We start from the raw sequence: 16,903 nt of genomic DNA, 5'->3' as shown, positions 1-16,903 counted from the left end.
GAATGCTTTTCTTGCTGATTTCTTTACTATTGTTTGTCTGGAACCCCTTAGTGTAAAGATAGGGTGATGCCGAAGCAATTGCTGTTCTAACTTATTCTGTACAGTAGACCAGATGACTTTTCTTCTGTTGTACGTATTAGGAGTTGATTACAATTTCTTGTGATTTTTATTTTTGCTTTAGTGGGGTGTTTTGTTTATGTACAGGTTTCCAATCCATTTTGACTGAAATCTCATCCCTAACCCAATTCAAATGCAACTTGAAGCAGTGGATGGGGAAATTGTAAATTTACACCTGGTTTGGCACCTATGTCACGAAAGGACAGGGCCAATCTGTGAAAGGTTTGCAGACCTATCAAATGATCCGAATTCACATAACTGTAAAGTTTGGGGGTATTGACACGTGTCTGCAATAACTCTGCAAGTTTGTGGTAAGCTTGGCTAGGCTTAAAATGGTGCTTGGGCCTGTAACCCTATTTATATAGGTGGTTGCTAAGCAGTGATCACTGAAGTCCTTTACCAGGGTTATGTATGTTGAAGTTAATGGACTGTAAGAAATATGTAGTGTAGATTAGTAGTTCAGTAGTTGCTGGAACTTTTCTTGTTGAAGCTGTGAAAAGCTAAGATTTATTTCCTTTTTTTTTTTATTTTATTGATTTTATTTATAATTTTTTATTATTATTTAAGAAAAGTTGCAAGGACATATCCCTGGGGATTTCGTAAAAGCATGTATAAATGTAAGAGTCTCTGTGGTGTATTGTGGCAAACCTAGGAAATTGTGGGATAATGGGATCACTCCTAATTGATTCTGACAAAGATGCTAGAATTTTGAATGCCCTAGGCTGTGGAGACTTGTCTTGATGCATTAAAAAGTAAGACTGATATTTCTACTGAAATACACTAAACTGGGGAAAGAACTACCTAAATTGATTTAACTGTGAATTTGGATCATTTTGATGGGGTATCCTTTTACATGTATTATGAGCATGAAGTGGAACTTGTGTAGTCGTTTAAGCAGGCTGTAGTAATGTTAGACGCACACTGTTTGCCAATGGCGTAATCCTTGCCTTTGTTACCAGGAGACTGTAACCTTTGCAGTCCCAGAGGAGATGGTCTTGTATAACAAGTAGAAAAGATCTGGATCATTAACTGTAGTATTAGTATGGGCTTGCTAATTTGAGTAAAAGGCTACTTAATACAATGAGTATATTTGATACATTAGGCTGAACACACCATAAGAGTTTTTGGCTTAATATTGGTGGCTGGAAGTGAAGTAGGGGCGATTTAACTCTGACAGTGGTTGTCTGGCATCGATCATGCTTGATTGCTATTGGTGTAGACTGCTTTGTACCATTCAGGCATGTTTGTACTTTTAAGTGTAAATCGCACTTTCTCACTCCTTTAACTTTAACACTTGATCATTGAAGACCTAGGCAATCGCATTATGGAAAATACACTTTTCCCATTTACCCACATTATACATGCCTTTTCTTTCTCCCTCACCCATATAACTTAATCAAGTACTTGATTTGTAGTAGTGTTGCTGGTAAGCGTACTGCGGTAGCGTTGTCGCCTCACAGCAAGACGTTGTGCCGTTCGATTCTCAACTATTGCATCTTCTGTGTGGAGGCATGCGTGAATGGGCACACCATCGTTGAAGGCTATGCATCGGGGCTGGCAAACTCGGCACACAAAAAATCTACTGCCAATCATTAGCAGACCGGAGTTCCGCTGTGGCGACCCCTAACCGGGAAAAGCCGAAAGAAACAAACAAACCAAGTGTTGCTGGTAAGCGCATTAAACGTGAAAGAACGTCTTCAGCTGCGCCAAGAAATGCTGCTGGTGTTGAACTGAAAAAATGTTCTCATACTTTTTCTTTTTGACTTCTCTCACCAGAAGCAGTCCATCTTTCTTGGCAGTCCATTATATGCTTAAAGTCTGGCAAGGCCTTAAATGATTTGAAAATTAGAAGTCGTAGAGACGATAAACTTGAATTGTTTTGTTGAAGCATACAAGCGTGAAATTTGATTTGTGTACTGCAGTTTTGGTTTTGAATATTTGTATAGATGAATAGAAATGCCTTGTTGAAGTTTTCTAAAGCAGATGCAAATTGATGTGTGGGAATATCCAGAGGAGCTTAACTGTACAGATAAGTGAAATGCATTTGTAGCCTATGATAGAGTTGGTTGAATGAGGAGCCCCCCTCTCCCCTTCCAAATCCCCGAGACTTCTAGCAGTGAAAAATAACGTTCTATAAAAGTGGTGTGGTTGATAATGATTATGATTATGCTGGATTGTAGGCAAAGCCACCTAGCAAAAGAAAAGCTAATGATCAAACTTATGACAACTGTGTAGACTTGCAAAGAATGACCTTGTAGTTAAGTGTATTTTTCCCTTATGTTGTCTGAGGAAGGCTGTAGATAGTCTAAACTCAGTTGAAAACTCTGAAGTTTACTTTCAGTATATTGATTGTTGAATGGCAGTTGCTGTTATGTACTACAGTCTTGCACCAGAATAGATTAAAAGAAATAACTATATTATGTGCTGTGTTCCCTTTGAAAGGCTTTGCATATTTAAATGAAGCCAAGGGTAAAAGTCACGCCAGTCATGAAAGACGTGGAGATGAAAAGTTATCAGAACCTAAAGGTGTAATGTATCAAGTTGGCTATTCCCTTTGTAAATGTTCTGCTTAGGAAGTCTTTATAAAAAGTTGGGGGGAGGGGGAGTTTGTAGAGTCATAATCTGATTTGGAAAGCTGTTTTGCCTTTGTCTCAAGTTGAGAGCTGTAATTTGTGCAGCCCAGATAGAGGGAGGGAGACTTAAGCTGCCATGTTGTCAGAATGAAGTCAGGTTTTCTGCGTTTTCCTTCAAGACTTGAAATAAGACTAGCTTTTTTTATCCCCCCAACCAGAATTGTTCATTGTTTGGGGATTTAATTGAATGAAGGTCAGATATTCTTTATAGTCAGTGTTGCAGTACTTATATCAGTGTCTTACTGCCTTGCAGAAGCACATGACCGGTCTGATTTCCAGAGACCCCCCCCCCCCCAATTATACCTAGTCAATAGATGTTCAACAGCTGATGTCTGGGTATAAGAAGGGCATCCCATTGTAGCCATCTTCACTTCTTTCTAGCTGTGCAGTCTGATGCACTTCTTTTGTTCAGAATGCGCACAGTCTGCTTGTTATTCCAGAGAAATGCCTCCTAGCCAGCCAAGTATGCCACTGGGGAATTTTTGTGTTTTAAAAAGTCAACAAATTGCTTGAAGTGTGGGAAGCAAATCCCTGAAAGATTTTGCGATTTTTGTATATTCTGCTTGCCAACCCCCCCCCCCCCCCACACACACACACACACGGATGATGTCTCTAATTTTGTGCTGAAAATTCCATGCAAAAACCCTCAAACTTGGAGCTGAGCCATTGGTTGACCATATGGAGTCCACTTGTGTTTCCCTGTTGGCATCACAATCCAGTACTACCTCAGGGCCTTCTCAGACTTTAGCTTCTGCAAGAGTCTTTCAGAAGAAATGGAAAGTCGAGAGAGACTGAAGTTTCCAAGTTGACCAACCCAGGTGAGGTGCACGGGAATTAATGGCTTTCAACAAGTTCACTACTACTGCCGAAGCCTCCCCATCCAAAAGAAGCTGAGAGGTGCCCTTTTGAGGAAGATGCAGATTCCTCTAGCTCAGAAGAGGAGTTCTGACTTTGGCCAGTTGTATCCACAGCCTTGCAGATTTTGGCTCTTCACACTATCTTCTGTGTGCGCATACACTTCATAGAATGAAGGAGGCTTTCATTTGGGAACGCAAACAATTCTCAATTTCCCACAGGCTCATACCCATTACTGGGATTTACCAAGTCTTGCCTTCTCCCAGACCACTGGCTGTTTCTACTTCAAAGAAATCATCCAGTACTTTAAGACATTGCCTTGCATACTAATTATTTACCTCCTGTTTTTAAGAAACTAGAGAGATTTACAGGGTGCTTAAATCTCACAAGAACCATTACAAAAATCCAAAGGCTGGCCTGTATGTATTCTGCACTGAATCCACAAAAGATATAAAGAAGGGACTAGTGAAGACTTGGACAAATTGGGGCAGGATGTGGCTTATATCTCTGCTACCCTTGCAGTGAGAGCTTTGAATTGCCGATTTTCAAATGCTGAAGTACCTTGAGTCTCTACAAGACAAAATCCTAACTAAGGTGGATTCTATTGCATATCGAACACTTTTTATCAAAGAAAATTCTGGAGACAGTAACAGGAGCTTTAAAATTCTCCAGACTACCTTGCATGTGTCATGCACAGCAGCTGCTACAGGTTCTATCAACCATAGACCCGTATGGCGTGGGACCCAGCCCTTGTCATATCAGGTCAAGGCTAAACTACTGGATGCCTCACCGAGTTTTTTTTTACCTCCCAGCTGAACGTGTTTTCAAGAAGCTGGCTAAAAAGGGAAAGCATGTAAAAGTGAAAGAATTGTATCCATCTCAGACACAGTTATAGTAGGAATTACTTATCATAAACTTGGCTGTTTCCTCTTAGATAAGAGACGAGGCCTCCCCATGGCAAGAGACCCCAGACTATCCAGAAGTTTCACAGAACCCGGAGCTCTCCAAAGAGCCCATCAATTCTATCCAGCTCCCACCCTCCCTCTTCCTTTGGGTGGAAGACTCTCTTTAAATTGATGGAAAGCCATCTCCAGGGATCAGTGGGTCCTCAACATCATAGAAAGAGGGCACCAAGTCTAGTTCAAGAGAAATCTCTCCATTCTTGGCCATTCCAAAACCACTAAAAGCAAGAAAGTCCTTTTACCTCCTTTCCTCGGAACTACTTCACCAAAGATTCATTCAGCCTGTCCCCCCTGGTTAGGAGGGAAAAGGCTTCTACTCGAGGACCTTTTTTTATTCCATTTTATTACATTATAAAAACTTTCATAGTATATTATGTATAACATTTATTTTTAAACAAGTATGTACACTATTTTCAGCCAGCCTGACATCACTAATTCAAGGGTCTTTTTGTTCCAAGAAAAGAGGGCACATGGAGGCCCATCTTGGGTCTCTCAACATTCTGAAATACAAAATGCTTGTGTTGGAGGAGAAAAAACGACTGCACATGATCTTCCACGATGCCTTCGTGATCATTGTAGACCTTAAAAAAACTCTGACCACCATGTCCTTCTAGCAGGCAGTTGCAGAAGATGCCTACAATTTTGTAGCAACAGGCTCTCTTCCAGTTCTGTGCTTTATCGTTTGAACTATCCACTACACATCCAGACTTTTCACAAAACTCTTGGCTGCTCTGATAGCACATTGCAGAACTCTGGGAGTTCATATTTATCCCTAGTTGGATGACACTCTCGTGCAGAGAAAATCTGCATCAGAGACCCTAGATGCCTTGCAGATCACCATAGACTGCTTTCAGAAGGTGGGTCTCACCTTTAAATCTTCAAAAGTTACAAACTCTTCCTCGTACATGGATTCTTCTGGGAGCCCTCCCATAGATTTGATCCAGCAGAAAGCCTTTCTCCCCCAGAACAAGATGTCTGTCCTGATGGACTACCTGACCAGCCTGAACATTCCAGTAATGGAGTTCCTGAGGATTCGGGAATAAGTCTTCATGAATTCTCGTAATCCCACTTGAAAAGTTATACGAATGTCAGTGGTTCCAAAAAAGAAAAGCTGGGTAACAGCTTTCTCAACCCTGGGATACCCTACTTACCTCTTCCATGCCTAAAAAAAGGGGCTCCTATTGTGGAAGAACACAATTTGGCAAAACCTGGGGGCAAATCTTTTATTAGTGGCTGATAAGACCACCACCACAGACTCTTCTGACATAGCTTGAGGGGCCCACTTTCCCTGAAAGTGCAAGGCATCTGGACACCACACACAGAAAATTGCATATAAATTATTTTAGTAGCATCTTCTAGTCTGCCATAAAGGCTTTTCAGCAGAACTTAAGCCCAGAGTCCTTTCATATCTGGACAAACACCACCACAGTGATGTGGTACATAAACGAGCAAAATGGTACGCTGTCCTGCTCTTTTTCTGCAGCCTTACAAGAAAAATTGTATATGCTGGCTCAAGAAATGGGGCTAAATGTCGCAGCTTCTTGTATTCTGAGTCAGAACAATATCATCCCAGATTCTCTAAGCATGGATCCTCTAGACCCCAAAGAAAAGATGCTGAAACGAAGTGTTCTTGTACCTAACTAAATTGGGGAGTTCCTTCAGTAGATTGTCTGTTCTGGTGAGAAGTTATTCTTTAGAACTCCACAGACAGAACGTGAACAATAGATGCTTTCTCCCTCGTGGACTAATTTTATTCCTATTTGCATTCCCACCCTTGTCTGTCATCCCCAGATACTGATAAGTCAGGGCAGACAAACCCAGCATACTAGTGGCGGCTGCTTAGCTGAGGCAACACTGGGATGTTCTTAGCATTTCATTGTTGGAGTCTTGACTTGTTGGATTTCCTGCTGTAAAAGCCCTTGGTCAGCCTGACTACCAGAAGAAAAAAAAAAACTCTCCTGGAAGGGCTGGTGGGACCCCCTGACCAACGTCTACATTCAAGTATATATAGAGCTAGTCGGCATTTTTTTTTCCACACTCTGCCGGAGCCTTAAGCAGTGTGTTAGTGAATCGGTTGGTCCGTACCAGGGAGAAGTCTGAGAGTCAAGTACCTTGTTGAGGAACTCTTGATTTTTTTTTTTACTCGTTAGAAAAAATTGTTTCCATTGTGGTAAGCAGATTCCACACAGAGACTTCCGTTCCTTTTGTGGCACCTGTTTAATCCCAGATCATGACGTTCTAACTGCCATGTCTGTGCCCATTTCAGCTCTAGGACTATTTGGTGTAAGGCCAGGGTTTTAGCTAGGCATCATTAGTCTTGCATCTGGTTCTCAACATCCAATGGCATTCGCCAGTTGCTCTGAGGTAAGGCTCCCTAATCGCAAGAAGGATGAAAGTGACCCAAGCTTAGGGCCTTGAGACTATCATGCTCTGTCAGCTAGTCCACCAAGGCTCATGATTGCTGAAGAAGGCATGGCTCTTTCACAGCTGAGATGGTGGCGCAGGCCTCTCAAGAACCATTTGGAGTCTGATGTGCCATGGGGTCCCTCCGCACAAGCCTTGGGAATTGGTTTGTGTCTGAAGCTGCTCAGCCGGCTTCTGATGAGCGAATTTTAGATGCTGTTATGTGGTCAGTCTACACTGACTGATTGCATATTCATCCCAAGAGACCGGTGTCAGAATTGCAGACCTCCCTAGGCATCAACCCAAAGTTACCCCAAAGAAGGGGATATCCTCTGGGCCTATGCGTCGGCCTACTGCCTCTCCCACACAGGGTTATAGTCAGGATTTGGTTAGGATAGCTGAAGGTTTAATTTCCATGGTCAGAACCAGACAATCCCCTACTTTAAAGTAAGAGACCCTATACTCAAGATCTCTCTGATCCTTTAGGGTCTGCTGAAGATTTAGGCCAGGAGTAGTCTGATGTTCATCGTGTTTCACTGTTGCAGTCATCACTGTAGGGTTCTTCTGCCGGCAGGCAGTCCTCTGTCGGCCAGAATCCCAAAGTCTGGGTGCGGCATTGGCTGTTCAGTCATGCTCCCTGACGTCAGAGCACCAGGAGTACAAAGCTGCCAGCTGATGCCATGTTCTCCAGTCTTTCTTGCCGTGCAGTGGAAGCAGTTCGCAAGTGCTGGTCGGCTGACTTCTGATATTTATCGTGCTTCATTCCGAAGACTTTCTTCTTCTCAAAGCTAAGTACCCCGTTGGGGAAACTTTTTTCTTGCTCCAGTCCGATGTCAGAAACTGTTGATAATTGTATTTCTTGTGGGAAGCAAATACCTCATAAGGATTTCCACTCTTACTGTATTCCTTGTTTAGGCCCTGACCACGACGTAGCTAGTTGTTGGTTTTGTGCTAGATTTAACCAACGTACTATTAAGCGGAGATACGATTTTGCTTTTCACTACTTTGGCAGGCGATTTGATTACAATATGTCGTCGACACGCTTCCGACTACCGGAGTTCACAAACGACACAAGGATAAAGACAGGCCTCCGAGGTCCAAATCAGACGACTGTTTACAAGCAGAGCCAGCTCCAGGTTCGGCTGTCGTCAGTGAGGCGCTTTCGCACCCCCTGTCGTCTGCCATTACAGAACAGATTGCCGAAATGGACTCCCACGAGGAGCCAACTAGGCCTTTGAGTACTAAAGGTACAGGACCTTCGGACAATGCTCCCTCGGATGGGTCTGGAGCTGCTGTGCAGGTACCGGCTTCCGAGGAGGTTTCCAGGCCTACACAGCTTCAAATAAAGGCAAAGACACTCCTTCTAAATCAAAGACTCCAGCCCAGGCCTCCTCTGATTTTTGTCTCCGGAACAAATGCTTAAAATGGCGGAGGACTTACTAACTATGATTAGGGGTTCACATCCCCCTCCAGAGAAAAAGCCAAGGCAAGAATTGGATTATAAATCCTCTGATCAGGCATCTGTTTCTTCAGTGTCTTCCTCTGAACAGGAATATACTTTCCCACCTTATGAGGATTCTGATGCTGAGGAATCCATGCCTTCAGCTTCTCCCCCTGAGGATTTTTCTTTTGGGGAAACTTTACATGACATGAGGGAACATTTTCACTGGGAAGGACAGGAGTACTCTGAGTCTAAGAGAAGACTTAGGGATTTCCTTCTTCCCCAACACAGACCCCTGGCTATTCCTCCTATTTTGGATTTTGTGGATGATGCTTTTTCTGAGGCTAATTTAACTCCTGACTCTCTCCCTCCAGCCCCTGCAAAGCCTGACAGATATTACAGGGTCCCTGACTCCCACCAGTTCCTTTATAAAAAATCCTACTGATCCAGAAACGATTTCTCAGGGTCCTAAGGCCGCCTCTGCTAAAACCCTATTCCATCAGATAAGGAGTCTAGAGCTTTGGAGAGATGGGGCAAAAAAGTGTATACTTCTGCTACTTTATCCGTTAGGGCTTTAAATTGTTAATTTCATATGCTAAAATATCAGCAATTCCTGCTGTCTGTTATGAAACAAAATCTGCATGTGCAGATAAGGAATTACACGATTTGATGCATGCTACTGAGCAGGTGGGTCAGCATGGCTTACACTGTGGTTTTGATGCCTTGGAGGCTTCATGCAGGGCGGCTGCCGCTGGCACAGTCATTAGAAGGCATGCTTGGTTAAAGGAACAAAACTTGCCTGATCAAGTGAAAGCAAAGTTACTGGATGCTCCTGTTCAGCATAATGTTTTGTTTGGATCTAAGGCTGAAGAAGTGATAAAGAAAATGGAGGATAAGGCAGACTCCATGCAAACGGTTAAGGATTTCTTACAAGTTCAGCCCCCAAGATTTAGCAGAAATTGGCTAACTAAAAATTGGTCCTTTCCCGGCTCGGACAGGCCTCAGAGGGGTAGATATAGGCGCTCTAGAGGGAAGGCCCAAGCACAGACCTCTTACAGATCTAGACAGTGGAGTGCTTCCTCCCCCAGGGGTGGAGAGGACAGGCCTCAATCTTACATAAAACAGGCTCAATGACTCCCCTTGCATGGCCCCAGGAACCTCTCTCTTGGAAGCCCCTCTAGGAGGAAAACTCTTTTTTTCACCAAAACTGGACTTGCATAACCCAAGACAAGTGGTTTCTGGATGTAGTTTCAAGAGGTTACAAATTCCATTTTCATACCTTGCCAAGACCAAGCGGTTGGCCAGATCTACCAAAACACCAGTGGGCAGAGGCATTAAACCAGGTGAGTTACCTCATGGCTATGAGGGCCATAGAACTGGTTCCACAATCAGGGACAGGGCAAGGCTTTTACTCAAGGCTCTTTCTAGTTCCCAGAAAACAAAATTCCTGGAGACCCATCCTGGATCTGTAAGTCTTAAATACTTTCCTAGAGATACCAAAGTTCAAGATGCTTACTCTGCAGCAGCTCCTGCCAGTGTTGAACAAAAATGCATGGATGGTGACACTGGATTTAAAGGAGACTTACCTACACATCTCTATCAGACAGGAGTGCAGAAAATACCTCCGGTTCAAGGCCGGCTCAAAACATTACCAATTCTCTGCGCTGCCCTTTGGCTTGTCTACTGCGCCCAGGGTCTTCACCAAGTGCCTGGCCCCAGTAGTATCTTACTGTGGACTCAAGGGAGGTCAAATTTACCCTCATCTGGACGACTGCCTTATTCAAGCAGACAGCAAGGATGTCCTACTCAAGCACCTGGAATTTGTTCAAAATCTACTCAAGTATCTGGGATTCACTGTGAACATAGTCAAGTTTGACACCCACACAACAGATAACTTTTCTGGGTGCTCTCCTAAACACAGCAACTCAGATGGCATTCCTGACATCCGAAAAACAACTTTAGCTGGCTTCACCTTTCAAAACTCTGGCGTTAATGTCTAAGCTAACTGCAAGGAAATTCCTGCAAGCTGTGGGTTACATGGCCTCCTGCATCCTCCTCATACCATATGCAAGACTGCATATGAGAAAAATACAATGGTACCTAAAAAGTGTATGGTCCCAGCATTGCCACAGTCTAGACACACAGATTGCTGTCTTGCCTTGCCTACAAAAGGAATTCCATTGGTGGACCATGGCATGTCTTCAAAACAAAGGGAAAGCCTTCAGTCTGCCTCCAGCCAGCCAAGTGCTAACCACGGACGCCTCGGATTACGCATGGGGAGCCCACTTACAGGGGAAAGGTCTGCAAGGTTTTTGGACAGAGGATCAAAAACACCTTCATATCAATTTAAGAGATGCTAGCTGTACAGAATGCCCTGTTGGCTTTCAGGAATCTTCTACAACCAGGACAACTACTGATTCGGACAGACAACACCACAGCTATGTGGTACATAAGCAAGGGGGTTCACACTCCTACCCCCTTTGCAGACTAGCCATGACTCTATGGAACACAGCTCTAGCTTGCAAAGTGGATCTACAAGCTCAGTTCCTGCCAGGGAAACAAAATATTCTGGCAGACAGCCTGAGCAGGAACCTGTCAGACCCACATGAGTGGATGCTAGACACCCAAATATTCAAGATGGTTACAGAAGCCTGGGGCTGCCCAGACGTAGATCTGTTTGCATCCCCCCTCAACTACCAGCTACAGAATTTTTGCGCAAGGACATATCACAAACTAGCATGGAAAGTTGATGCGGTCTCATTCGGTTGGAGGAATCTCTCTGGGTATGCTTTTCCTCCTCTATCTCTTCTTCCACGGGTGTTAATAAAGATAAAGCAGGACAAACCCAAGATGATTTTACTGGCCCCAAATTGGCCTCGTCAATTTTGGTACTTGACACTGATGAATCTATCCCAGGAGCCTCCTTGGATTCTACCTCAGATTGCAAATCTTTTGTCCCAACACCAGGGCCAGGTTCTGCACTCTCATATCAAAACTCTCAGCCTAACGCATCCAGGGTCTATGATTGATCCTACCCTTCCCAAACAGGTCATGGATGTCATCTTAGAAGCCAGATGGCCTAGCACTAGAAAATCTTATGAAGGTAAATCGAAGAGATTTTGCACCTGGATGCATGCTCAGGATTCAGATCCTCTCATTCCTAATATCCCTTTGATTTTACATTACCTGACAGACATGTTACATAAGGGTTTATCCTTCTCCTCCATAAAAATACATGCCTCCGCTATCTCTGCCCATTACAATACAGATCCTCCAATATTTTCACACCCACTTCTGAAACAATATCTCAGAGGAGCAAATAATTTAAGGCCCCCTAGGACACCACCCAAACCTGCCTGGGACCTTAACTATGTTCTGGAAAAACTTACTCTTCCTCCTTTTGAGCCTGCTGCCACATCTGATATTAAGTACTTATCATGGTAGACAGCTATCCTAATGGCTTTGACATCAGCCAGGAGAGTATGAGTTACAAGCACTCATGGCTGTGGAACCTTGTATTATTTTTCATCAAGACAGGGTCTCTTTAAGGACTAATCCTACTTTCATGCCTAAAGTGGCTTTAAACCAAACTATTCACCTGCCAACTTTTTTCACTAATCCACAAAATAAGGGGGGAAGGAGCTTGCATTCCTTGGACGTGTACAGGCAGCTTTGTTTTTACCTGGACAGGACCATGAATATCAGTAAAACAGACCAATTGTTTGTTTCTTATGCAGCAAATTCCCAAGGCAAAAAGCTATTTCAAAACAGACCATTTCTAAATGGATTGCTCATGGAATCAGATTTTGTTACTCTCGTCATGGAAAGCAAATCCCAGGAAAAATTAGGACTCTACCAGAGCTGCTGCTACTTAAGCTGCCTTTCTCAGGGGAGTACCTACCAAAGACATTTTGGAAGCTGCAACTTGGAGTTCAGTGCATACTTTCTCTAAGCACTGTAATCTCCCTCTTTATTCTAAGTTTAGGGCAGTTCTTGCTTCTGCAGTCTTGCAGGGTCTTCTAGCTGCTGCTTCTACTCAATAACCACCACCCCTTTTCTCAGCTTTGGGATTCAACCCTACAGTGATGACTGCAACAGTGAAACACGATGAACATAGTACAGTTGTGTACACTTACCATAAATGTAGATGTTAGTGTCTTCACTGTTGCAGTCTGGGTTACCCACCCTCCTGTCCCCTCTTATGCTTTTATTAGTGTGGTTTCCTACTTCACCCTTCTTCTGAGGTGTATTTGCTACAGGGTATGGGGTTTGTGCTATGTTACCTTTTTGTTTTACTATTGGCCTTCACTTTTGGGCACCTGACATCTGGGGCAAGAAAAACTGGAGAACATGGCGTCGGCTGACAGCTTTGTACTCCTGGTACTCTGACATCAGGGAGCATGACTGAACAGCCGACGCCGGACCCAGACTTTTTGGGATTCTGGCCAACCGAGGACTGCCTGCCGGCAGGAAGAACCCTAGAGTGTCATCACTCTAACATCTACATTTATGGTAAGTGTACACAACTGTACTTTTTTTAATGAAGGATCCTCCCTGACAATTTGCCTATGTCACAAGTGATAAAAGGTGTTAGGACCCTCCCTGACTTCCTTTGAGGAGTCTGATTCAGAAGAAAACCTGGCTTCACCAGAGGGGTCCAAATCTACCCCTGCCTGGACGATTGTGTAATACAATCCTGTCAAAATTCCACTTTGATCAGGTGTGTACTCAGAATCTCTTGACCTCTCTGGGCTTCAACATAAGTCAACAAAAATCCAGTACAGAACTTTCCACCAGGATTCTTTCTGGGGACTCTTCTGGACTCCTCCCTTACCTCCAGACAAGGTCTCCTTCCTGACTCGCTTATGCAGAGGCGTTTTGGCAAGGGAATTCCTCAGAGCACTGGACTGCATGGCACCATGCATCCTCATGGTCCCTCTGGCCATACTGCACATGAGGAATCTCCAGTGGTACCAGCACGCACAGCGCCTTTCAACCAGCATACCGTCAATACCTTTTTTCACGGAGGAATTTGCATGGTGGGCACAGGCTTGTGCTCAGAACTAGGGCCTTCCTTTCAGGTGCACTCCCCAGGAGCAAACCCTCAAACATAGACTCCTTGGAGACAGCCTAGGGAATTCATGTCAAACACTTAAAAACCCAAGGGAAGTGGGGGGGTCAGTTCAGAGACCAACACAAACTCGAAAGAGCTGATGGCAGTTCGAAAAGGCCTGGTAGCAGTCAGAGAAGAATGGAAACCAGGGCACGTACTAGTAAAAACAGAAAAAGCCAGAGACGTGGTACATAATTAGGGGGGCACTCACTCCTACCCCTGTTGCATAGCATTGCATGTTTGGGAGTTCACTCACTGTCTGGTTATTACACCTTTTGGCTCGATACCTTCCACATGCTCAAAATATCTTAGCAGTTCACCTCAGGAGAAACCTGATGGACCCCCCCACAATGGCATCTGTATCTGAGAAACATTTGTCAGGATAGCCAAGAAATGGGGAGTCCCGCAGATGAACCTTTTTGCCACCAAGGGAAAAGCTCAACTGAAAAGATTCTGCTCTAGGAGCAATCTGCACTCAGCCTGGAAGACAAATTATTTTTTTTCCCCCCCTTGGACTCGCCTTTTCATCTATGCATTTCCACCCTTACCTTTCCTCGGGTGCTTCTAAAAATAAGGGAAGAAGGGCAATACTGATAGCCCCAGATTGGCCCAGGCAACACTTGGTATCCTCTGCTACTCCTAACCAACAAGAATCCGTGGCATTTGCCTCCGAAAGGACCTTCTGTCTCTGAACGAGGGAAGGATCATGTATCCCAGTCTGGGGACACTTTCAGCCTGGATAATTCCACAGCATTCTGGACAGATTCTACCCTAAACAAGCAGGTTTGAGATCCTTGGAGGCCAGAAGCCGTAGTACTAGGAAATCTTATTCGGCTAAGTGGAAACGTTTTTCCATCTAGTGTCAACAGGGCCACAACTTTTTTTTTTTTTTTTTTTTATAAAAGACTATCTCAATCATTCTGGATTACCTGTCCTGTCTTATTCCTGCATTAAAATTCATGCCTCTGCCATTTCGGCCCATGTTCTTGTTCTTTCTCATGACTTTCCACACCCCCTTCTCAGGCAACTTCTTAGGAGAGTGATTCACATCGGGCCTCCCAGGAGGCAACCTGCACCTCCATGTGACCTCAGTTTTGTTCTGGAGAAACTGACCCACCCTCCTTTCGAACCAGCAGCTTCTGCTAAATTAACTTGGAAAACTGCCCTTTTGATGGCCATCACCTCTGCTAGAAGAGTGAGCTTCAGGCTCTCATGGCAGTGGAACCCTTCCTCATCTTCCATCCAGTCAGTGTCCCTCAAGACACTTTTTTTTTTTTATGCCAGAAGTGGTGACACAGACTTCCTTTAAGATGTACACCTGCCTTCTTTCCTTTTTCCACTTCTCTGAACCAGCAGGAAAGGATCTTTCATTTCTTAGCTGTTCATAGGTAGCTCTGGTACTGTTTTGACAGAACTAAAACTCAAGACATTGGACCAACTCTCTGTGGCCTTTGCCACCCATTCTGAAGGAAAAACAGTTTCCAAACAGACCATCTCCAAGTGGATCTCACTGTACTTCACTTTTACAGCCATCATGGTAAGAAGCCATCTGAGAATATGACTGACTTTACCAGGGCTACTGCTAACTCTACTGTCTTTCTAAAAGGAGTCTTTACCAAGGACATTCTGGAAGCTGCTAACTGATCACCTGTGCCTGCTTAAACCAAGCATTAGCACTTAACATCCTTTTTTCGGGTCCAGAGCATAATTTGCCAGTGCCATTCTGCAGGGCGTCTGTTCTTCTCCCTAATCTTCTTCCACCCTCCTTTCAGCTGTGGGAATCTTCCCACAAGTCAGAACTACAGCAGTGAAACATTAAGAACATAGTACAGTTGTGTACACTTGCCGTAAATGTAGATGTTAGTGTATTCATTGTTGCAGTCCTCTTTCCCTCCCTCCCTCCTTTCCCCCTGGTCTAGAGGGATACTCTGCATAAACTCAAGCTATGTAGCCCCCCCCCCTTTCTGCCCCTTACCTTGCTTAGGTTCTCAGTCTTGAGTCCATCAGCTTGGGACTGACCTAGGGGAGCTCATTCCTTCGGGGGGGGGGGCAAGAAAAAACTGAAATTGTGACATTAGTTGGCTCTCTATATGCTTGAAGGTACTGATGTCTGTCAGGGCATCTGCCAGCCCTTGGAGGGAAATTTTTATCTCTCTCGTAGTCGTGCTGGCCAAGGAATTTCACGGCAGGAAATGCCACAAGTCAGGACTGCAACATTGTATACACTCTAAAATCTGCATTTATGGTAAGTGTACACAACTGGACTTCTCTTGACCTTCAGCAAGGGGGGATTCTGCACCCTACTGCAGGAAGTAGATGATCTCAGCCAAGGTAAGAGAGATCTGTCTACCTTCCTTACGCAGCCACATTCGGGTCAACAGCCTGGAGGATTGGGTTTTGACACCAAGGAATGCCTCCTATCCCAGGGATGAGCTTTGCATTCTAAAAAAAGCTAGGGAGCCAATTTGAGAATCGTATCTAGCAAATATTTTCCACCTAGTGTCACAGCAAGAACACCAACCCTTCTCAATGTAGACAGACTCTTCTTTCAGTAATTGCCAGGCCTGTGTAGAGGAACTTTTCTAGTCTGCATTAAAATGTAGGCCTCTGCCATAACAGCTTGGCTGCAGTGTTTTGCCTATTTTTCTCATACCCCCACATGAAGCCTTTCTTAAAAGGGGTAATTCACTTGAGACCACCCAGAAGGAACACTATTCCTGTTTGGGATCTAAATTGTATTGGAGAAATTTACCTTGCCTCCATTCCTGCTGCCACTGCCTCGCTAAAGATGCTAATCTGCTGCCACTGCCTCACTAAAGATGCTCATCTGGAAGACCACTTTACTTGTAGCTGTCGCATCAGCAAGGAGAGGATTTGTTAAAAGCCCTCAAGAGTTAAGAGCCTTTCGCAGAGATAGGATAACCCTTTGAAGAAACCCATCTCTTATGCCTAAAGTGTTATTGGAACTTACCCTAAACTCGACTATATACTTGCATGTGCTAGTCCTTCATTCCCTGGACGTGTGCAGGCAGATGAAGTACTATCTGGAGGACAAAACTGCCATAATAGAGTAGAGCAGTTACTGGTGACTTTTGCAGAGGGTAAACTGGGTAGACCTGTCTCTAAACAAGACTATTTCAAAATTGATAGCTACTTTAACTGACACCACGGGGTAATGTCTACCTGGGCATATTGAGGTCACCTCCACCTGGTGTGGGGCAACCACTACTGCTTTCCTAAAAGGAGTCCCTACTCGGGTCATCCTAGAAAAAGCCACATGGAACTCTGTGCACCCCTTTGCAAAAGACTTGAGCAATGTCTCCAAGGTTAGTGCACGTTTCACTGCCATCCCAGAAAGCCTTATTTCCTATGGTCATAT

General features: G+C 44.3%; 1 protein-coding gene across 1 annotated transcript in view; it reads left to right on the top strand.

Annotated features, from left to right (window-relative positions):
- LOC122805662 (RNA-binding protein 14-like) overlaps window positions 1-16,903 on the top strand; it is a 180,605-nt gene that overhangs the window by 38,810 nt on the left and 124,892 nt on the right. The gene's annotated exons all lie outside the window — the stretch shown is intronic.

Source organism: Protopterus annectens, chromosome 6.part1 (genome assembly GCF_019279795.1).
Source record: "Protopterus annectens isolate FY-2018-M chromosome 6.part1, PAN1.0, whole genome shotgun sequence".
Classification (NCBI taxonomy): domain Eukaryota; kingdom Metazoa; phylum Chordata; order Ceratodontiformes; family Protopteridae; genus Protopterus; species Protopterus annectens.
The sequence above is the reverse complement of the archived record's forward strand: the minus strand, read 5'-3'. Positions and strand labels throughout refer to the sequence as shown.